The sequence below is a fragment of the Pelodiscus sinensis genome, chromosome 4 (genome assembly GCF_052426305.1).
Source record: "Pelodiscus sinensis isolate ZL-2025 chromosome 4, ASM5242630v1, whole genome shotgun sequence".
Taxonomy (NCBI): Eukaryota; Metazoa; Chordata; order Testudines; family Trionychidae; genus Pelodiscus; species Pelodiscus sinensis.
In genome coordinates this window covers 93643576-93666527 of record NC_143055.1, presented here as the reverse complement: position 1 = coordinate 93666527, position 22952 = coordinate 93643576, and the positions used below count along the sequence as shown (strand labels likewise).

Sequence of the window (22952 nt, the reverse complement as noted above, 5' to 3'; positions counted from 1 at the left end):
AGCTGCCATACCTTCGTTAATATTCTGAGAATAAGCTGATCTTTTAATTTCCACATTTTAATACAGCAAGCAAGTGCTCTGTTTCTGATGACCACCGCTCTATTGGTGCAGTCATCCACCTATGAAATCCATGTGTTGTGGAAAGTAAAGAAACATCAGTCAGAAAGCAGAAAAAGAGAGAAGAGAAATGAACTGAGAGCACCTGCTGTTTCAACTGGGACAATGCTCTCAAATTAAAAAGTGCTGGTCCTGAAAACACATGCTTAGCTGTAATCATGTGAGCTGTCTCACTGACTTCATGGACTAATCATATGTTTACAGTAACATACATGCTTACGTGTCCCATTACACATGAGGTATGCCTTACATTTTTGGTAGAAATGTCTTTCATCCCACACTAAATTTTAAAAACCCTATACTATGTCCTTCATGCTCTCCCAAAGGGTACTTTCCTTGTATTGCATAATGAATTCCTCATTTGCGTACCAATAGTGCTTGTAGTATTATTTGTTAGCAGTTTTGCCAACTCTTGTGATTTTTGGCTGGGCAAAAGCCAATCTAGCAGTCACGCAAGAAACCACAGTCCTCCCTTCAGCTCTGTCTTGGGAAAAATTTCTGCTGATGGGCTGCTTTCCCCACTACCTGCTGCATTGGCAGAGTGGTTGACCAGCATTCTGCAGGAAGCAAGCAGGACTTGCCCCCTAAACATCATTTTCACAGGAGGGAGGGGAGAAAAAGAGGGAGCATAAAAAGCCCAACATCTCAGGATGCTACTGCTTCCCCATCCGCATCTTCTTTTGTAATGAATGAGACCACTCCTCTTTCCCTCCCTTGCAATATCAGACCTCAGGAGGGACAGACGGGGGAGTAGAGCAGGGGCAAAAGGGCCTCTGCAAGCCAGATCTGGCCCATGGAGGCCCTGCTGCTCCCCCACTCCCAGGCCAATTAGAGGCTGGGGGCAGGGGAGCGCCAGACGCCTTCTCCGCACTGCCCCAGCCCTGCGAGCAGCGTGTGGCACTGCAAAGTACCGCGTGCTGCTCCAGGGCAGGGGGCAGAGCAGAGAAGGCTTTATTTTTCTCTGTAGTGAAAGGCTCACATGCGATTTAACATTCCCTCATACTTAGCTGTCTAGTCTTGTTAAAAGTCAGTACACTGAAATATATAAAAATTCAATGTATAATATAGCCTAGATTTTTTTTCAAATCTCCAGTACCGAGTTACTTATAACAAATAACTATTATTTTCTAGTAGTCCGAGTTTATCCTTATTGCCAACTAGTGACTACATCTCTATTACTTAGCTAACGTAAAATGTGATAAATAGTCTCCCTTAATTGGCCTGGGGGCAGGGGAGCGCACAAAGCCTCCTCCCGCCCTGCCAGGAGCATGTGGCACTTTGAAGCACCACGCACTACTCTCAGAGGGAGGGGGAAGAGTGGACAAGTCTTTGCATGCTCTCCCACCCCAGGCCAATCAAGGCCTGGGGGCAGGGGAGCTGCATGAAAGCTTCCTTTGCTATGCCCTGGCCCTGCAAGAAGCCTGTGGCACTGATTGACCTAGGGGTGGAGATGTGTGCCAAGCCTCTTTCAATCATGGTCTGGGGGTGGAATAGTCCCACCCCTTCCTGTTTAGGCCCCACCCCTTCCAGGTTGGCCAGGAGCCACTTCAAAAAAATTTGAAGTGGCCCCTGGGCAAAAATTATTGCCCACTCCTGGAGTAGAGGGACCCTGCTGCAGCTTACCCCAGGTCTAGGAGAGTCGGAGAAGGTTTTCTAGGAGCTGAAGGAGGAGCAGAGATGAGGCAGCAAGACAGAAGTTGGGTTGAGAATGCCTACATCAAGGTGCAAAATCTCCTGAATACTTTTGGGAGCACTTACAATGCTAATTGTCCCATACACACAATGGGGATAGGAAGGAAGAGTTCAAAAATTAAGTCAGACCAAAACACAACTTTAAAAATAATTTCATGGGGGCGGAGGTGTTTGCTCATGATTTTTTGACATATGAGTCTAGCAATACTAAGACTGTGCCTGTTTGTTTCCTTAGTAAAATAATGAACATAAAATTTACTTTGCAAAAAAAAAAATTGATGAAATTCACAAGAGTAGAACCTGCCTGCTCACAAAAATAGACCTGACGTGCAACAACTGAGGGCAAAAAGTTACACTGACTCATACATACAGGGATATTTTAGTCATGTGCAGAGCTAAATACTTGTGTATGTAGCAGCCTGCAACACGCTAGGGCACTGAATAAGTGGTTTTCTCTTTCCAGAATAAACTACTAGAATTTGCTGCAATAAAAATGAAGGCAGGAAAAACACCTGGGGCTAATTAACTAGAGAGCTCCCTCAGGCAAGTCACTCAACACCTGCAGCCAATTACAGCCAGTGGGGTGGCTTTAAATTACAGCCAGTGTGGGGGGAGGACAAAACAAAGAGTGATGAACCAGAAGAAGAAAGGGAGGAATAAGAAGAGGCTGTGTGTGAGCAGAGAGCTGGTTTAACAGGTACCAGAGGGAAACATTTTGGAGGGAGAGTTTGGAGAAGTGGCCCAGGGAAAAAGCTACCAAGTTAGAAGGACAAACAACCTTGACTGATGCTTCTACTTCAGGGGCCCTGGACTGGAGTAGTGGGTGGGCCTGGGTTCCCCCCAAATCTTCCCCCATGCTAACACAGAGCCTCTCCCAATAAGGGAGACCAGGACTATCAGGGGTTTTCACCCCAAAACCATGGACTAGTCTGTCACTAATCTGTGGACCCTACCTCCTGTAAAGAGAAAGGGGTGATGTATAGGACCCTAGTGAGTCTCTCAGGCTAATATTATCCAGCAGAAAACCCTTTGAGGCATGGCAGTTCTGCTTCTTATTTGTCTATCCAGTAGTATATTGGCTTAATTTCTGTTAACTAAGCCAGTTTCTAAGCCAGTTTTTTTCCTAAACTTGACACTTTGTATGATGACTCCATCTATATGCTTAGCAGTAAAAGTGGTAATTCTTAATGTGTCTTACTTAAAACTCATCTGCGTTGGACCCAGGTCATATGGCTGCTTTCCTAATTTCTCTAACAAGCCAGCTGAGTTTAGGAGATTTCAGAAAATGGAAGCATATGCTCTGCCATAACAAATGAAATCATTCACTGATGTAGTAAGGCTTAGCTAGAATTGATAAGAAGACTGAAATGATTACCTCAGACATTTCACTAGTAGTTTTCAGAGTTCCTTTTTTGAAAAATACAGCTAAGTATGAATGTGTTATAATGAATGAATTGTGTGATTCATTAACATCTCTTGGGGCAATATCCTCCAAATTATGTTTACAAACATCCAGAAAGCTCTTCTTGTTAAGACCTCTAACTGCCAGCCCATTCTTTCATTACTATTTTAGACTAGCTGGCAGCAAAAGATTAAAAATCAATCTCTCTCTGTCTTCTCATATATAAAGGAGAATGTTTGTGCGCTAATAACTTGGACACTATAAGAGTTACCGCAATCAAACTTTGCATGGGATAACCTTTTATCCAGGCGAAGGTTTTAAGGTACTGTGGGAAGGAAGAGATGACAGAATGATGCCTCTCCCTGGGGCTGCACAGAGCTTGGCAGTGCAGGTAGAAGCGGCTTCCCCGGGGGGAAATGGCGGGACCAGTCATTCACTAAGGCCGGTGAAGGGACAAGGAAGTGAAGGGCAGGCTTGGGCATCAGGAGCAGGAGCATGGCTCCCTTCCCCCTCCCTTCCGCCCCTCAGGCTCCTCAACTCAGTTATATCAACTGTCAACTTATATTTCAACAATGTATACTGACAAAGCGCAAGGACAGTCACTTAAAGTAGTTGGAATTGATTTGGAGACATCTTGCTTGCCACATGGACAACTGCATGTGGAAAAAAGAGTACATATTTGTTAAGAATAACAACCTAGTTTACAATAAAGTTTTTGATAAAGTATAAAACAATCAATTTTACACTTTATTTTAATCCCTATAGAATTCAGTGCAACTTTTCTACCATTCAAAAAACTATAATGGACTACTGTTTTTCTAAATTTTGTTCCTCCAATTTCCTGAGCAATGCTAACTCTTGCATGTGTGCCCACACGCACACAGAATTTTTCCAGCTGGGCAACACACACACACTAAATTTTTCCAGCCGGGCAACAGAATAACATCATCACGCTATGCATGCTCGCTGCTGGAGAGAGAGCAAGAGAGAGAGGGGTAGGCGAGTGTAAAGAGCACAGGGTGCAGCCTGCTAGTAAACAAGAAAGCCACAATTTCTTATGGCTGAAAGCCATAAGGAACAGGGTTTTTTTTAACTTGTTTGCATTCTCCTTCAGTCTCTCCATATCCTGGAGGCCACAACAACAATATGATCTGCCTTGCTAACCATTGCTTCTCTGAAATACTAAACACCCATATTACATATATCAAGTCTCTGAGAAGTGGTAATTTAAGATGCATTTTGCAACACTAGTTCAATAGGACAATATGCCAAATGGGAAGGTGGGACTGAGAGTGGCTTTTCTTTCATTCCCCTGCTCCCTTGTGCCCTGCCACAATATTCAGGCTGCATGAAGCTGAGCTCCAAAATTATAAGCTTAGAAGCACTAGAGATAACTGCTATTAAAAAAAAAAAAAGATGCAGTATAACCAGGTTCAAAATCAGCACAGCTGCTACTTCCTTTTCCATGTTTTTATTTTCTACACCATGTAGCTGAGGGGAGCAGTTGAACTGTACAGAACCAACTGAAGGGTTATAACTGTTTTAGATGTGGTGTTGGCAGGGTTCTGAAGTTTGGTACAAAATTTATTGCTGAATAGCTTCAAAACCAGCTGACTGACATCACGGAATAGAAGTTATTTACAATGCACAGCTACACTAAGTCTGCCTGTTTTATGTCCAATACTTCAGAGCAACACTAGTGAACTTCAGAATGTGCAACTGACCAGGCACAATGTAGATCATAGGAAATCACATTTGAATCCCCACAAGCTATTATTTTATACCATGAGATTTGCTTACATTGTATAGTTAACATACCACTAATAGTCCTACAATTACCACAATTTTAATATCTAGCCAAAACGGCTTTTTCAACCTTCTAAGGGAGTGAATACCATGGGTTGACTTCACTGCTGTATTAAGAATATATCCTTATATTAAATTCCAGTTGCACTATAGTTTTGCGTAGCTCCATATTTTAGGACAGAATGAAAGGGATCACTTCTGAATTTAGCACACCTGTCTCACATGAGGCAAATAAATGGACCAATGTAAATACAAGGAAAGATGTAATGAATGGCTAAAGGGATTGCTGCAGTACTGATCATTTGACCGGTATTCACAAACTGGTTATTATAACAAGGAACTATTAGGATATGGTCCACTATATTTGACATTTTAACTATATTAGACTGCATCATGAAAGAACCAGGCATAGGTAGGCAGGCTGGACACAGAGGAAGAGATGCCTTCAAAGATTCTGCCTAAGCACAAGATGGTGAATTTTGTTGCTCTTGTGGATTTAATTAGAGCAGTTTTGCAGGCATACACAAGGTGACCTATGCCTTTTAACTGTCTTTACAGCAGTAATTTTTTTTTAAAAGGGAAGAAAAAACTACTAATGCAGTTGCCTTATGTAGCATATTGGCTCAGAGCTCAGTCCAATACTGGAATGTGCTAGTATACCTCAGTGAGATTTCATCTGTTAGTGTCCTCTATCTAATGCATCCTGAGGCTTATACCTCACTAGCTGCTATTTCAAGACCATGATTTAAAGAGATTCTATTGACAAAAGTCACGCTGCTGTCTCTCTAACCCAGCGGTTCCCAAACTTTTTGGCATCATGCCCCCCTTTTTGATTTTTGAAAAACCCTCACACACACACCCCTTCCAAATAGCAGCAAAACTTGTTGAGCACAAAAAAAGGAACTGAACAGGGCAGCAAAACTTGATTGGGGGGGGGGGAGGAGAGAGGCTGGGTTGACTCGCAACTCCCCAGGAATTTCTTCATGCCCCCCCCCCCCCCCCCCCGTTTGGGAACCCATGCTCTATCCTATCATTTTCAAAAGTAGTCTGTAAGAATGCCCCAGTATTCTTATCTTCCACCTCACTCAGTTTACTTTGTACTTTGCACTGTTTTCTGTTTAGTTACTTTCACTGACTACAGTTGATGGTCTCTGCTTGCATTTGTCTTTCACGCAGCAGCAAGGGAAAGAATTTTTTGGCTAGAAAAAGGTCACTGAAAAATTATAAAACATTGAGGCAATCAGAAGCAAATGTAGGACTGGAAACTTGCTGGAAGAAGGCTTGATTAGTTTACCCGTACATAGTTATTAAAAGTTAAGCAGAACACAAGTCCTTTTTCAATAACACAAAGATCTAATGGGAAAACAAACAAGAAACACAAGACTAATGGACATTGTTAAAGTATGTAGAATACTCACAAGTCTGGGGACGTTCCTGCAGTGAATTTGCAGAGAAAGCATCAGTGTCTGGAGCTGCCACTTATGACAGCAATTCATGTTGCCCCCATACTCTGTCCAGTCCTGTTTTACTTTCACTTGTTACGAAACTAAGAAAGGCTATTTAAGTCTCGGCAGGACTCTGTTCCTTGAGCCTGACTGTCTGAGACTGAAGCTATGCAGGAAATTCTTGCTTCTATGAACTCTCAAACTACTGGGTTTACAAAGAAAACTAAAGCAAAAGGGAGACAGACAAGTATCTGGAGGCTGGGGTGGTTAAAAGTCACTTGGTGCCTTGGGCTGTCACTGTTATTCACCCAGTTGTTTATCAGCCCCTAAAGGGGAAGGAAAAGGTGCAACCAGTCTATGTAGAGTCCCCTCCCCCCGCACAGCAAAACGTATCCCTTCCAGCTACAGACTGAAGAATCAGACTCTTTTAACCTTTTAAATGCTAGAAAATGACACTACTCAAAAGCAGCAAGGAAGCTTGTCCAAGGTGGTCAAAAAATGTGAGGGAGATAGGGAAAATGCACATAATTTTTGAAGTGTTTCCATTTTGCAGGCTTTGAAATTAGAGGTTTTTTCACTTTTTGAATATGTATGTTTATGCCTCCTTCCTTTCCCCTTCCTGCCACAGTGCAACAAAATTAATGCTGCCCAAAACTGGGGTCTTTTTTAATTCTGTAGCTTTTCCAAAGTTAAGGAAGTTTGGAAAAGTTAGTTTACAGAGCATCAAAAGGAAAAATGAATGTGGGAAAAATCCCTACCACCTGCACACAAGGCTCCTGCAAATTCCTCATTGTAATGGACTACTTCAGTCTCTTCCCTGTGCCTCAACAGGCAAAAGCAAAGCAGCCTCCAGTTGAGGAAGGAGATTGCTCTGCCACCCCTTCTTTGCTGAGCGCCAAGTGGGGTCTCCTTAAGAATTTAAACCAGGGCAGAGAGGCAGTGCCCCCTACTAAGGCAGTGCCAGGGCAGACAAAGCATAAGTGATGAGTTCTGTGCAGCTATATGATGTATGCCTATGTAATGAGTTAATTGAAAACAATGTGGGTGTAACCACTCATTTGAGCATTAAAATGAGTGTAAAGCTAGTGTTAGCAAAAAGCACTAGCCTGCAGGATGTAGTGTGAAATTATCTTTTTATCTCCACAATATCAGTAAACTCTATTGTTAGGTAGGTTTCAACTGGAGACCTCCAGACAAAAGGTGCTGGAAGTCATTAGCCGCTCTGAGTCTTGCAGGTCTCCCCCAATAAGTGTAGTTTTAAGGGGAGGAGGAGGAGGTGGTGGTGGTGGACACGTTTGTTTGTTTGTTTGTTTGTTAAAAAGTTAAGGTTGCAAAATCAAACACTAAGCAGTTGACCGTAATTATGACACTTCCTATCTGTATAATCTTAATTCTGTCAATTTTGTGTAGATATACTAAAATTATGCTTGCTATCTTTTTCCCTAGGTGGTTCCATTTCACCTCATCCACTTGAGCCCAACAAGTAAATAGTATATAGCAGAGTAGGCAGTTATCCTCTGTGTGCCAGAAACTGTCACTTTAGAAACCTCATATCTTTTCCCACCTCTGCACTCTCAGGTACTTCATTTATAAGATTTAGGAAACATTACATGTTTGTGTCCTAACATAGGGATATACGATCTTGGTCACTAATAACTGTTCTGAATGACACAAAGGTGTTGCCACCAGTCAATACAAAACCAAAGAGCAGAATTTAAATCTCATTCTTTTCTGGCTTCTGCAGACTGTAAGCAATATCTTGGTTTCTCTGGAAGGAAGCCTGTATGGGGCGCCTGCTCAGATCTGTTTCAGTTAAGAGCAGGCCTGCCAACAGGGAGCAAAAGACATGGGCCCTGGCCATTACCATAGGGGTGGCAACCAGGAGCCCTGGGCCTTTAAACTGCCACTAGAGCCCAGACCAGCCCTCAAGGGTTGGTGCGGGAAGGCTTGCCCCCAGCCTGCATTCTCTGCCTGACAGCATGTCCCTTCCAAGAGCACAGAGCCAGCCCCCCATCTTTCCCAAAGTGCCAGAAATTCTGTCAACCCCACCCCCCAATTAAAAGGCTTAAATGTCTTTTTGTAAAGAGCAGTATTTATTTAGCATTTGCTTATCTTCTGAGACAAGCTGTAGTGTTCTTACTGGCCAAATGTAGCTCTCACAGCCCACCAACAAAATCAGTAAGTGTGACAGCGAGTCGGGGTTCCCCCTGATCCTGTAGCAGCAAGACCACACTCCACCAGCCAGTAGAATAGAGAGGGTTTATTGCTTTTCCAGATGACATGACTACAGGAGTCTGGGCCAGGATGCCTCAGACCCCTTGAGATGGGGTGCCTTGGCCCTTAACTCCCAGCCCCCCTCCTTAGTCTGTCTCCTTCATGATTCCAGCCAGAAACTGACCTTTTTCCCCCAACACTCACTTCCTTTGTTCCATCCCTTCCCTTAACTGGTAGGACCAACTCAGTCACTGTCATGGGGGGCCCTCAAGGCGCCCCCCACTGGGCAGTGTTTACAGACAGAGGCCAGTAGGGGTCACCCACAGCCCAAGCATAGCAACCATCAAGATACTGACACTACATCACAGTGAGTACCCTGCAACACTGTGTGTCATTGCTTGACATGCTGCAGCTTGGATTGTCTTGGAGACTCCAATGGTATTGGCTAGTTGCATGGAGCACTTGCCCAGTTCAGAGTCAGTTAAAAAGGGCCCAGTGATGATATGGTCTATTTGAAACACAGGAGAGTGGGCAAGCAGTAGGGCCAGCGATAGGAACTGACTGGTGGTTGATGTTAAGCATAAGGTTGTAAAAATTAACTATTAAAAAAAATCCTGTGGCTACCCAGTTACATGCTGTACACTCTGCAGTATAAAATACAAGCTGACCAAAAAAAGTACAGTAAACTTCTGATAATCCGGCACCTTTAGGACCCAGGAGGTGCCAGATTATCAGATATGCCGGACTATCAGAAGGGAGGGCTATGAGGGGTCTGAGGTGGGGGGAGGGGGGGAAATGGCGCTGCGGGACCAACCCTGCAGCATCCCAGCTGCTCTGCTCCAGGTGTCCCCAAGTCAGCCACTGCTGAAACTGACTAGCAGCTGACTCGGGGAAGCCCTGGGGCAGAGCAGCTCCAATTGTCCAGCTGCCTGGAGCACTTCTGGATAGTCCAGGTGGTGCTGGACTATCAGGAGTGCTGGACCACTGGATGCTGGACAACTGCACTTTTACTGTATTTGAAACTATCTACTCATTAAATAAATGACTTTTTTTTCTCCTAAATCAACATGTTTCATAAGTAGCTTTTGAGGTTTCAATATGTTCTGTTTTTCTTCAGGTCTGAAATATAGCTTCCTTTCTCTTTTTCCTTTTTGTCCTTAGTGCAGAGAAGTGAACTGTATTTATAGAGGTGGCTCTTTCACTTTCATTATTATTTTCCCTTTTGCTTCTCTGTAGAGCAGTGTTTCCCAATTTTATTTGGCCGAGGAACCCTTTTCAGCTTTTCAGAATTTCAAGGAACCCTTAGGTTTGTCAAGCAAAAAAAAAAAAAAAAAAAGGGCGGGGGGTGGAGGGGACCATCAATTCATGAAAATCCCCACAAATGCATGAAAAATCACATTCCTTCTCCAAGGCCCCTACCCCCCTTCCTTGAGGCCTCATCTGCTCTGTTCCCCTCCTCTCCATCATCTGCTCTGTTCCCCTCCTCTCCATCACTTGCTATCTCCAGCTCTTATACACTCTCACTAGATTGAGATAGGTGTGGGGTGGGAATGAGGGATTTGGATGTGGGAAGGGGTGAGAAGTACAAGCTCTGGGAGGGAATTTGGATGCAGGAGAAGGGGATGTTGGCTCGGGGAGGGGGCTCCAGGCTCAGGAGTGTTGGGTTGGGGTGCTGAGCAAGCTATGGGCTTGTGGATGTGAGGGTGCTGGAGTTTGGGCTGGATATGTGAGGAACTCAGGGCAAGAAGGTTGTGAGTATGATGGGCTCAGGACACAGATTTGCCATGTGTGGATGGTGCAGGAGTGTTGTGGCAGAAAACTGAGGATGTGGGGTGCAGGAGTTTGGGGATGTAAGCGGCTCAGGACAGGGGTCTCCAGTGTATGATAGGCTCAGATTTGGGGTCACGTGGTGCAGGAGTGTTATGATGCTGCAGTGAGATGGGGGTTTGGCCCCAATTGGGGGTCTGTTGGCCAGGCTTCATTTTTAAATAAAATATTATGTCAAACTCAAAAGGTTTTAGCATTGTCTTTATTTATGAGAGGGGTGAGGAACCTGTTTTGAGTCAAGGGTCACTGACCCACAGAAAAGTCTGTTGGGGCCACACAAGTGAGATGCAAAAAAAATCCAACAACCCTCCAAAGACCCCCAAGCCTCACTAATGTGGTCCCAAATGTGCTGGTGGGAGCCGGGGACAGAGTTCTCAGGTATGAAATCAGAGCTTCTTGCGCAAGAACTATGATGCTCCTGCTCAGGAATAAGCCCTTTTGCGCAACTGTTCGTGCGCAAGAGGCCAGTGTAGATAGGCAACATGAATTTCTTGTGCAAGAAAGCCCTATGGCTAAAATGGCCATCGGCACTTTCTTGGGCAAGAGAGCGTCCACATTGCTATAGATGCTCTTGTGCAAAAGCACAGCTCACACATGGCAGTGTGGATGTGTTCTTGCACAAGAACTCTTGCGCAAGATGTTCTTGTGCAAGAAACCCCCTGTGGAAACATAGCCTAAGTTTCCTCGCATGAGCAAAATGAATTGTGTTGTGCACCAGTACTGAGTTCATGTGGCTTGTTTGGATGTACCACTGTGGCACCCAAGTTGTTGTTAAATATTTTTAAACCTTTACCTTTTCTCTCTGCTGCCATGTCTCCTCCCCTTGTTCCATCAGCTCCCCTGGTGCCTGCTGCCTCCCAACTCCTCACCCTCCTCGGCTGTCCTGACTCCTGCCCTTCTCACAGCCCTCAGCCCTCCTGCAAGCTGCCCTCCTCCACCAGCCCTTCTCTCCTCCCTGTGCCCACTCCTCTAGTAGCCCCACTCTGATTATGTGAGCTACCCCTACTCATCCCCTCTTCTAACACCTCCCTCTACAAACCTGCCCTGCCTCTTTCCTCTGGTGGTGGTCCCTCCCCTGCAGGTGTCTGCCCTTCTGCTTCACCACCAGAATCCCCTGGCACTTGCACCTTCTCTTACTCCTGCACCCTCCTGGTGCCTCCCCCTTCCCTCACTTCCCCTGCCCCCTTTGCTCCATTTTTCCCTGATGCCCACCCCTCACCACCCTCTGCCCCCATTCCCCTCATGCCCCTGTGCCCTCACACATGACTTGCTCCATCCCGGCCTCCTTCATGCCCACCCCATCTTTCAAGCCTTCTCCCAGCACCTCTGCCTCCCTCCTCTAGTCCCCAATGCCTTTACCCTCTCCCCTCCCAGCATCACCCTGTCTCCCTCCCACTGACATCCCCTCCTGCCTTTTTCCTCATTGTCTGCACGTGGCCCCCTGGCATTTGTCTCTCCTCTACCCTGTCCCTTTGGTGCCTTCCTTTCCCCTCCCACTCCGCACAAGCCCCTTCCTTCTGCCTTCCACTTTGTGGGGCTGGAGTCTGCACTCCATCCCTGGACTCCGAACCCACAACTCAGCCACACAGCACAATGCAGCACCCAGCAGTTTTAAAATCCCGGGCAGTGACCTTACATCACGCCCGGTCATCTTCCCACCTACCAGTTTGAGCACGCCGTGCAGGGCAGCAGCAGCCAGCAACGGGAAGCTCACTGAAGGTTGCGCACGGCGGGGGCAAGGACGGGGACAAGAGAGAGATGCTCTGGGACCGGGGTGGGAGGGCACGTGGGGAGAAGGAGCCGAAGCCCACTCTAGTTCCAAATATTGGTGGAGCATGGGCACCACGAGCCCATACAACTCGCTGCCCATGCCTCTACTGGCTAGCTGGCTCTCTCTCTTTCGGAGTGGGTAGGGGAGTGCCAGGTCCTCGTGGAACCCCTAGTTTTGCTTCGCGGAACCCCAGGGTTCCCCGGAGCACCAATTGGGAAACACTGCAATAGAGTGTAACTTTTTTCAAAATTTCCTTAACCATGGAAAAGTTACAGAATCGAAAACCACACTATTGAGCATCATTAATTTTATTGTACTGTGCCAAGGAGGGGGAAGACAGAAGGCATACACAAACATATACTTTTTTCCCAAAAGATTCAAGAAGTGAGAATTCCATTTCTAAACCTGCACAATGAAACAGTTGAAAATTCTGAGGTGTGTGTACGAGAAATTTTATCCCTCACATTTTTTTGATCAGCTTTCTCTGGCTGCCTTTGAGTAGTATCTTTTTCTAGCATTTAACAGGTTAAAACTTAGTCTCCAATTTAATTATAAAACCATACCTAAAATACATTAGTAGCATGTAAAAATTATGCATGTATTAGACAACATTATTATACAGTGTACTTCCAATACCACCTGTATTCTCTGAACATTTAATTCTCATCAGTTTTCTTAATTACATAAAAATGCGCTCCCTAGTTACATAAAGGGCACTTTACAACACTACTAGCCATAGCAAGGTGCTTATTTATACTCTAAATTATTATGGTACATTGACTACCAGCTCGAGATCCCTTTTTAATGTATGTTAGTCTCATTTCTAGTGGACACAGGCTATTTGGCAAGATAATGACAATTACTCTCACTAATGAGCAACTAAATTACAATTTAGTAATTTAAATGCAGTGACAAAATGAATAATTTACAGTGTGCATATATTGAAGTGAAAGTATAGGTATGAATGTAATTTTAAAATAATGTGATTGCTGATATAATAAGCACCCCACTTTAAGGAAACATCTCCTTTACTGCAATTGTGGCTCCACAAGAAGAAAACCATTTTTATTTCCATTTCATAGCCAGTTCTCAAAGGGATAGTGTAAACAGGATGGCACTCACCTGCCGTGAGTGCCCCCATCTGGCTGAATGAGTGCCTGCGTGCACTGTTTAGCTGAAAGCTTCTTCGGCAACTCAGTCGTCCAGCTGATGACACACTGGTATACCCCGAACCCCTTCTAGGATAGGCCTTTAATATGGGCCCATCTTGGTGCCCTCTTCTCAAGTGTCTCATTGTTTCACCTTCTGGAGTCAATTTCTTCAGCCAGCCTCATAGTCTGCTCTGCTTGAGCTCCGCCATGCATCTCCCTTTGTAGGCCTTTCTGGTCCCTGATTGGCTGATTCCTGCAGAGCTGCTGTAGCCTCCTGGAGGACTTATCTATGTCTCTTTTCAGGGACAGGGTGTGGCAGACCCATCCTGTGTTAGTCTGTATCTGCAAAAACAACAAGGAGTCCTGTGGCACTTTAAAAAAAAAATGGGATTTCCACTCCATGCATCTGCTGAAGTGGCTTTCACCCACAAAAGCTTATGCTCAAATATTAGTTTTTAAGGGGCCATAGGACTCATAGAATTATAGGGCTGGAAGAGACCTCAGGAGATCATCGAATCCAACCCCTGCCCAAAGTAGAACCAACCCCAACTAAATCATCCCAGGCAGCGTTTTGTCAAGCTAAGACTTAAAAACCTCTAGGGATGGAGATTACCTAGGTAACCCATTCCAGTAATTCACCACCCTCCTAGTGAAATAGTTTTTCCTAATATCCAACCTAGACCTCCCCCACGGCAATTTGGGACCATTGCTCTTCATTCTGTCACCACTGAGAACAGCCTCTCTCCATCCTCTTTGGAACCCCCTTTTAGGTAGTCAAAAGCCGCTATCAAATCCCCCCTCACTATTTTCTTTTGTAGTCACTTCTTCCTGTGTGACCCCTTGTTGTTGATGGGGTTTTTTCATTTCCAGTGAAGTAAAGGTTGGTTTTGTCATGGAATAATAGGCTCAGGATTGAGTCCTAAAGCCTCCATAATAGCCATGAGTTGTATATAGGAATCATGTAGAACAACAGGGAGAACAGGACTACCGCTTTACAAGGCTCCAAAAGCAATCGGGTGCTGGCCAACGATGGGGATTCCTAGGCACTACCACAGTACAAATAACTACAGAACACCAACAAGATGTGACTATTCTCAGGGTCCCCTTGTTCCCTGCCCCCCATCCATCCCATTTCAAGTGAGAGACACACTTGCATGTGCTTACATGGATCTTGGCTTTCCCACACCAGCAGCCTGTTAGACAGCCATACAGTGAGGTCTTGTCTAGGACACAGCATGGACCTCGCACCTCTTCTTATATGACTACCCCTGTTGTGAATCCCCTCCAGACCCCAAGCTCCCTCCCAGAGCCTGCACCAGCCCAGAGTCCTGAAGCCCCTTCCTATCTCCCACTCGACCCTTAAGGAGGCGGAGGGGGGGGGAGGAGACTTGGAGCTGAGCACCACCAAAATTTCTTCAGACCTGCTACCCATCCCTCACTGGTTTATTCCTTTTTCAGACAGGAACTGAGGCCTTCCCTCTTCATATAGCCCCTCTTAAAATTACAGTGTGTTCGATAACACATTTGAGTGAAATGTCAGGGTTTTATTGTGATTTGTGAAAGTATTAGGCATGTTATGTCTTGTCTTGTGCCATTGGCATTGAGGATTTTCACAAGTATTTGGTGCCTGGTAAGATATCTCTTCCTGAGAATTTTCAACTAAAGCCTGTATCCCAAAATATTTCTGCAGGAGCAAACTACTTTTTTGAGTATATGGTGGGTTAGAATACAGGGATATGGAGAAAAGAGTGAGTATAGGAAAAGAACTATTGTTCTTCCCTCATAGGTAGGGAAAGGGAGTGTCCAGTCACAAATGAAGAATGGCTGCAACTTTGACTTCTCCCTAATGCAGCAGTCAGTGAAACTGATCCTGTGTACCGTAGGAAATGATCAGTCTATTCCATCTTAAATGGTGAGAGAGGAAGCCATATTTTGTCAAGGTAGGAAGGGAAATGTTTATGCCAGTGTGTAATCATTTGAAAATCTTGGTGGTATTTACATTGGCCAGTAGCAGATTGCTTTCCCCCAGAAGTAAGGGGAGTCAAGAGGAAATTGATTAAGTAACAATTCTATCATTGCTCTGTTCCTCAATGTTGCAGGTGTGCTTTCTCTTATTATGGGCTGACAGTAAACTAAGACTAGTCTTTACTTGACTTCCTATGTAAATTATAGTACCCGGGTTACGTACAAGATAGGGACTGTAGGTTTGTTCTTAAGTTGAATCTGTATGTAAGTCGGAACTGGCGTCCAGATTCAGCCGCTGCTGAAACTGATCAGTTTCAACAGCGGCTGAATCTGGATCCAGTTCTGACTTACATACAGATTCAACTTAAGAACCCCAGGCTCAGCGGCTTTGCTCTGCTTTGCTCCCCGTCCCCCTGGTCTGCAGACCAGGGGGACGGGGAGCAAAGCAGAGCAAAGTCGCGGAGCATGCGGGCAGCCCAGACGCGTCTGGGCTGTCCGCTGCCCGCGTGTTCCGCCGTTTTGCTTCCTCTCCCTGGTCTGCTGGAGACCAGGGAGAGGGAGGGCCCCATTCGTAACTGCGGATCCGACATAATTCGGATCCGCGTAACTCGGGGACTGCCTGTATTCAAAATACATTATAAGCAATGGCATTTGGTAATTGCCTAGGGCCAATTGTATCACAGTACAAAAAAAAAATCTATAAACATTGAATTGTTGTAGGGATGATGACTTGGATTTATATTATAACTTGCAATACATTTAAATGTATGGATTTACATATTGTCAGATGTGAATGTTTGCCCTGTGAGAAAATTAGCTAACTCTCATTTTATAAGCTATAGTATTTCATAGATGCCATCACCTCTCAAAATTAAACTATTCTGAATCTTACATTATAGACTCTCAAGATTTGTTAGTAAAAACTTTTGGTATCTATTTAATGGTCTAGAACCATCTGGTGGGACATTAATATTCTGACTTTCTGAAGTATGCACAATAGTCTTGGCGTACTGCAATTTATCTAAAATTACCATTAAACATGAGCAAGTTTTACTTGAGCTAGATTGTTTTAACAAATGAAAATTTATCCATCATCCCAGGCTGATGACCTGCAATTGCTAAAGTCATGGTATATGAAGGTAGATTGCTGGATCACTTCTAAGGCAAACAGCAATATATACATGAGAACAGGAATGATTTTCAGTTTGTGAAACAAAGTACTATAGATCAGTGCAAACGAAGGCCCTAATCCTGCAGCTGATTCACCTAGTGACTGCCTGCACCCATGTAGATGTCTACTGACTTTCAATTAAGACTCTGCAATTAGTTTACCATAAGATCTGCTTCTTGTTAAATCACATTACAGGAATAAGATGCTATTACCTCATGAAATAAGGTTCTTATAACGATCCACTAAATAAAAGCTCTTTAGGCTCTTGATTCTGCAAAAACCCGCCCTTAGATGTGTACTGAATTCTGTCTTCCCTGCAGCGTTCACTCAAATTACCTCTCTCTTTGGCCTACTGAGAGAAATGGACAAAATGCAAGGAACATTCAAGCTGCTGTGCCCACAGGGCACTACAGATGCTGTTGTCTTGCACTACGACTGCTGAGTGCACGGTCCATTGTTCTTTGTGGAGTGGTAAACTTAGCCAAATTATGAAGTGGGCATGTGGAGGGGAAATATGGGAAGGCATTGGAGGACTAGTGGCACTGAGGTAGTGCTAATCTCTTTTCATACTGAAGGCTGGTTGTTAGCAGCAGATGAGTTGTGCTCCCTTGAGATATAATTAATGCCTCTGATGCATCGAGGCAACTTGCATTAGCAGCACCAGCACACTAGAGTTAAAGGATTTTGTGTGTGGATGAGACTTCATCTACGAGCAACACTCAAATTGTGACGGCATCCATGACTTACTGCATCATGACAAACTCCCCACCAGCCTGCACAAAGCCTTAGGTGAGGCTAGTGGGGGAGAGTCTAGCCCTACTTATAATTTAGTCAGACTTCTAGGCTACATCTACATTGTGCTTTCTTGGGCAAGAACATATGCAAACGAGGCATGGCGAATATTGCTGTGCCTCATTTGCATACTTAATGAGCCACCATTTTGTGCAAATCCCCTCCCTTTTGTGCAAGAGCTGTTCTGCCGCTTATATTCAGGCACAACAGCTCTTGTGTAAGAGGGGGCTTTGCGCCAGGAGCAGTGTATAGACTGCTCCTTGTGCAAAAGCCCCCTGTCCAAAATGGTGACCTCATTAAGTATGCAAATGAGGCGTGGCAATGAATATTTTTGTATTTGCGCTTTCTTGTGCAAGAAAATACATAATGTAGAGGTAGCCCTAGAGTTTGTGCTGAAGTTTTTCATGCTGAGCATTTTCCCCCAAGTAAAAATATTTTGAAAAGTAACGAGAAACTTGGTTCAGCTTTTCAGCTAGTTCCAAGAACAACGAAATTCAAGATTTGCTTCTTCTGATCTTGAAGTGCTAATACCTGAGCATTTTGAAGCAAGCACCTGAAACTTGATAGGAGGCTGCTTTCATGTCAGTGTTGTACCTTTTGCTGTTTCTGTGGAAAAATTGCCAAAATGTGGCCACGTTACAGCATGTTCAGTGCATAGGATGGAATGTGCTCTGGGAATGAATCCGACTGCAGTAGGGCTGCCCACTGACCCAGAGAGGGAGGAGCCCCTCTAAGGTTAAAGTAGGTAGACTTACACACACATGAGATAAAGCCTTAGGTTCCAAAAGATGATAGTAGCTGCTATAATATGCAAGCTTTATATGTCCTTTAAAGATAATCAGACTTTAGCTGTTCTCATAAGGATGTAATTTTAAACTAATACAAGTTGAATCTCTCTAGTTAAGCACACTTGGGACCTGATGAATGCTGAACTAGAGAATTTGCTGGACCACAGGAGGTCAACCATGGCCCAGGGTCTCTGATGTCAGTCCCAGGGCCCTGGCTGCCAACCCTTCTGATGCCCAGGGTCCCATCTGCTGACTCCTGGGCTCTGCAGCTATCTGCACCTGTGGTCCCAGTCTGGGACAGTGAGGAGTATGAACAGGGGTAAGGTTGGGACAGTAAACTTGATCCCACCCACAATAAGTGGACATCTGACTAACTAAAATCATGCCAGACCATGCATGTTGCTGGACCAGAGTATACCCAGATTAGAGAGGTTCAACCTGTAGACAGTTACATACATATCTTTTTTTACTTACGTGAGTAGCTGCCACTCTTCCTTGTTTCTCTCCAGCTCAAAACTCTTAGCTTGCTTGTACCACCACAAAAAGCTCAATTTTTCCCTTTCAGAGTAAAATTACAGCAGATTGGCTTGCAGAGGTTAATCTCCTTTAAGATGGGAGTTAGGTGACAGATGGAACAGAGTGCTAGCAGGGGGTCTTCAGAAAAGTAGCCTGCCCAACGTCTTCTACAAGCTGAGCATATCACTCTTTTCAGATAAAAAATAACTTCAGGTCTGAATACCTTAGTCCAGTTTAATTGAGAAGCTTTTTGTTCCACTACATGGAACATTTTAAAGTGATGAATGCCAGTTGAGGATACTTGCTACAGAATGATTAACTTAATAACCTGTGTTCCATGTATCATAGTTACATAATGGAGCATTCCTGTGATTTCACTTAACTTTGACAGTTACCTTTCAAAAATAGTTTTTTGGTTAAAATTGTATGGAAGCATTAGAATGGCCAAGTTACTGAAAACATATACATTACAGCTAATATGTGGCGATTATTTCTTAATTTGTGGAAGCAGAAGGTGAAAGGGAAGACAGTTTTATTATTGCTGTTCTGTGAAGGTACCGTATCAACTGATAAAATGCTATAATTTGTTTGAAGAGGTTTTTTACTTTGTAATAGCTCTAATATTATATCTGCAACTGTTTTTTCATGTTTGTAAATTTCACTATTAATAACAACCCTAATATGATATTCATTAGCCTGTTAATTACATCTTCATTTAGAAACCCCTGCTTCCAATTAGCTTTAATGATAACAGAGTCATTTGTCTATGCTGCCATTTTTACACAACACTTTCCTATTTAAATTGCCTGCTGTTCTAGCTTAATTAAATTTAATAACAGCAGTGGTTGTTTATAGGGGACTTTTTAACCTCATTTGATGTCAGACCATTAATACCCACTTGAAGCGAGCACTGAAAATGTTCAAATTAATCCAATTACCTTGAAAGGTAGCAAATTTCACTTAATTCATATGATTTTAATAATGGCAGAAACCCCGGTGAAATGTCAAACAATTTTGTGGGCAAGTATATTGAAATATAAGTTTTTCAACAGGCTGCAGAGATTGGAAGAAAGTCAGTAGTGTGGGAAAGAGTCCATCATTCTTTTATTGAAAATCAGGTGATTGGCAAGAAGAAAAGGAATTGGTGTCATGTAGGGCTCAATTCATACCATTTAGGCAGAGCTGTCTTCCTTGAGAGAGTTCTAGGAAGCTTGATTAATACATAAGAATGACAGTGTATTGCTTCACTTGGTGTTCTACTATGTATTGCTCTACTCAGTGTTTTCACTCAAGGTGAGTTAGATGCCTAAATAAGTGTGAGTATCTGGGTTTACATGCCCACATCACTCCTCTGAGTTTTAGTCTAATTCTTATTTTCAGGAGTGATTGCATGCCCTTTAAAATCTGAGCACACAGTGACTATGCCTAGGTCCTTTGCTCCTTATATAACCTGAGACCAAAATCTCAGCTCTCATTAAAAACTGACTTTGTAGCTCTCATGGATGCAAAGGAAAGCTTAACTCTCAGTGTAACAGATGCTGTGTAAACAGCCTAAAACAATAACTCCAAGAGGTATGTGTCTAAGCAGTTTGGGGTAGCTCTCAAATGTGGGCACTAACCTCAGGGCACACTGTCAAGAAGCAGGGCACAAACACCAAAGGAGTTTTCTTCAGTTAGGATTCAACAACCAAATAACAACTGTGCACTCTACTGTTAACCTTAACATGGAGTCATAAATACTGGGCATTCTGGCCTACACAGCCAAGCTTACTTTTGTGATAGTTGGTCCATTATACCAAAAATTACATCAAAACTCAGGTTACTCCCAGTCCCAAAAGACCTGTCACTCTCCCCAGGTTAAGTATTCCCTGTATCACTCACCAAAGAGAACTCTTGTAGCCAATCCTATAAATGCTAATTAAAGACCAGAAGCTCTCCATCACTGGAGATATTTAAGAGCATGTTAGATGATCTAAATCAGTGGTCCCCAACGTGGTGCCCACGGGCGCCATGGTGCCCGCTGAAACATCTGAGCTAGCCCCAGCGCGCAGCACATGCATGGCTCCACCGCTGGAAGCCCAGCACGTGAGCAGGCCCACCCCTGGGCACCTGGCAGCCACGAAAGGTTGGGGACCATTGATCTAAATGGTGCTTGATCCTGCCATGCAGGCAACAGACTGGACTTGATGACCTCTAAAGGTCCCTTTCAGTTTGAGTAATCTATGATGCATTAACTAAGAGAAATAAGAGGGTTATTTCTAAGGTTAAAGCAGGTAAACGTACACACAAATGAGATACAGGCTTAGGTTCTAAAAGATGATAGTAGCTTTTATAATATGCAAGCTTTTATATGTCCTTTAAGTATAATCCGAGTTAAACAGCTGGGGACCCGTTGCTTAAGCTTAGAAATCTTTGCTCCTCCTAATTCAAACACCATAGGGGGTGGTAATTTCTCCTTACCAGGAATGTTCATTCCCTCGAAGTAGGGGTGTGTGTGTGTGGAGATAAGAGATTATTCTTCAGGGCTTTGGGAGAAGCAATCAACAAAGTTGTTTTGTTTTGTTTTGTTGTCCACTGATGTTCCACAATGGCCTATCTGATGTCAGTAGGCCTTTTGTTAGGAAGGGTATTTCACATTTGGGAATGATTCTCCCCTGACTGTGTACAGCCTTAGCTCTTTTATAGTAGCAGAGCAAACACTGAAATATTACCTTGTATAACATGGGCTATTAGACATTAGAAGTAAGATTAACACATGCAGCTTCCTACAAGCACTTCATAAAGTCTGAACATTAAACACATCCTTCTAACTCTAATATCTATTTTAAAAACACTAGCACCCAGGAGAGCTACACTGTTTTGCAGCTGTGCATTGTTCAGCGAGGCCTAGTGTCCTTGACATGAATTGGTACCTGGACTGCCACCATGTTATGTATTACCCTATTTACCCTAATTGAGACCCATACCCGTGGCAAAGAGTAGACTGGGAACATGTTCTATTGAAAGCTTCTGGGCTGTATCTAGGCCAGGGGTTGTCTGAATATGGCTCTGGATCTCAAAGATGGCTTTTGTTTTAGGCACTCCCAGCACACCAGGGGAGCATGCTTTGTTCTGCACTCGCTGAATGGGGTTAGTATAGGTTCCCTCTATGAACTTGACCGACTTTGCTTACCTGTGTGTGCGCACTGGGGGCAGGACTTCCCAAGGAACATAGAGGCTGCTGTATGTCCCAGCTACTGTCAGTTTCCTTGCTCAGAAATCCCCAACTCTGCTACTTCAAGTTCTGCGCTCAAAAAGCCTTCTCTTTCTGCTTCCTCCCAGCACCACATTCACAACTCTTCTCTCCATTTTTTGTTTTGTTTTGTTTTTTCCCTCTAACTACGCTGACCAGATGTAATAGAAAATCCAGAACAGTCCTGAATTTAAATGCTCTGTCCCAGTGTCTCAATGAAAGAGCAAAATGTCCCAAAAAGCCCTGCAGGAGCCCTGGCCAGTGCTCCACCATTTATTTCCCTTCCCCCAGCTACCAGGGCCCACAGAGACACAGCGCTCCTCCTCCCCCTCTCTTCCCACAGAGCACATAGGTGGCTCCCTGCCTTGGCACTTCGCCAGCAAGCAGCTGGGATGGCTTCTGGAGTTCCTTGCACTCCAGTGTGCCACCCTGCAAGCCACCACCACCCCCTGCTCCACCAACATGCACCACGCAGCCCCTTCCCTCCCCTCACAGGGCTGCCTTTGTCATGCAAGGCCCCATCTTACAGTGGCTGCTGCTGCCACTACTGCTGGGAGGGAGAGGAAGACGCCACATCCAAGGAAAAGGCACGGAGGAGCCTCTCCTGGATCTCTGTGTTTTTTGAGCTGCCACTTGCACCATGGTGGGGACAGCAATGGCCCAGCTGGGGCAATGGCCCAGCTGGGGCACTGCCACCCCCTGGAGCCACACTGGGCTCAGAAGGTACGCTCAGTGCACTGTCGCTCTCTCTCCTCACCCCGCTGGGGGAATGGCAGAGCCTGGATACAGTTTGGCAGGGTTGGGGCTTTCTTACCATTCCCCACCCCCAAGCCTTGGAGCAGGAAGCTGGAGTTGGTGCACGGGTGCCCTGCTATGCGTGGGGGAGTGGGGAAGGAGCTGAGCTTCCTCCCCCTCCCCATCCTGCAGGGGAATGGTAGTATTCTGTCCAGAAACTTTCCTGCAAAGGGGTATGAAGCTAAATAAGTGCCCAGACCGCTGCACCCCAATCCCTCTTACTCCCCTAGCCAAGATCCTGCATCCCCAGCTTGCACTGCCACCCTCT

General features: G+C 44.7%; 1 protein-coding gene across 5 annotated transcripts in view; it reads right to left on the bottom strand.

The window, feature by feature from the left end:
• Positions 1 to 22952, bottom strand: part of IL15 (interleukin 15) — a 99405-nt gene that overhangs the window by 61285 nt on the left and 15168 nt on the right. Inside the window, exon 1 of one of the 5 annotated variants that reach the window (XM_075929904.2) lies at positions 6436 to 6836. The exons of 2 other annotated variants lie outside the window; for them this stretch is intronic. The gene's annotated coding sequence lies outside the window, so the exon portion shown is untranslated. Of the gene's footprint in view, positions 1 to 6435; positions 6837 to 22952 lie in introns of those variants that run through there. 2 more of the 5 variants (XM_075929901.2, XM_006121621.5) reach the window with 2 other exon arrangements.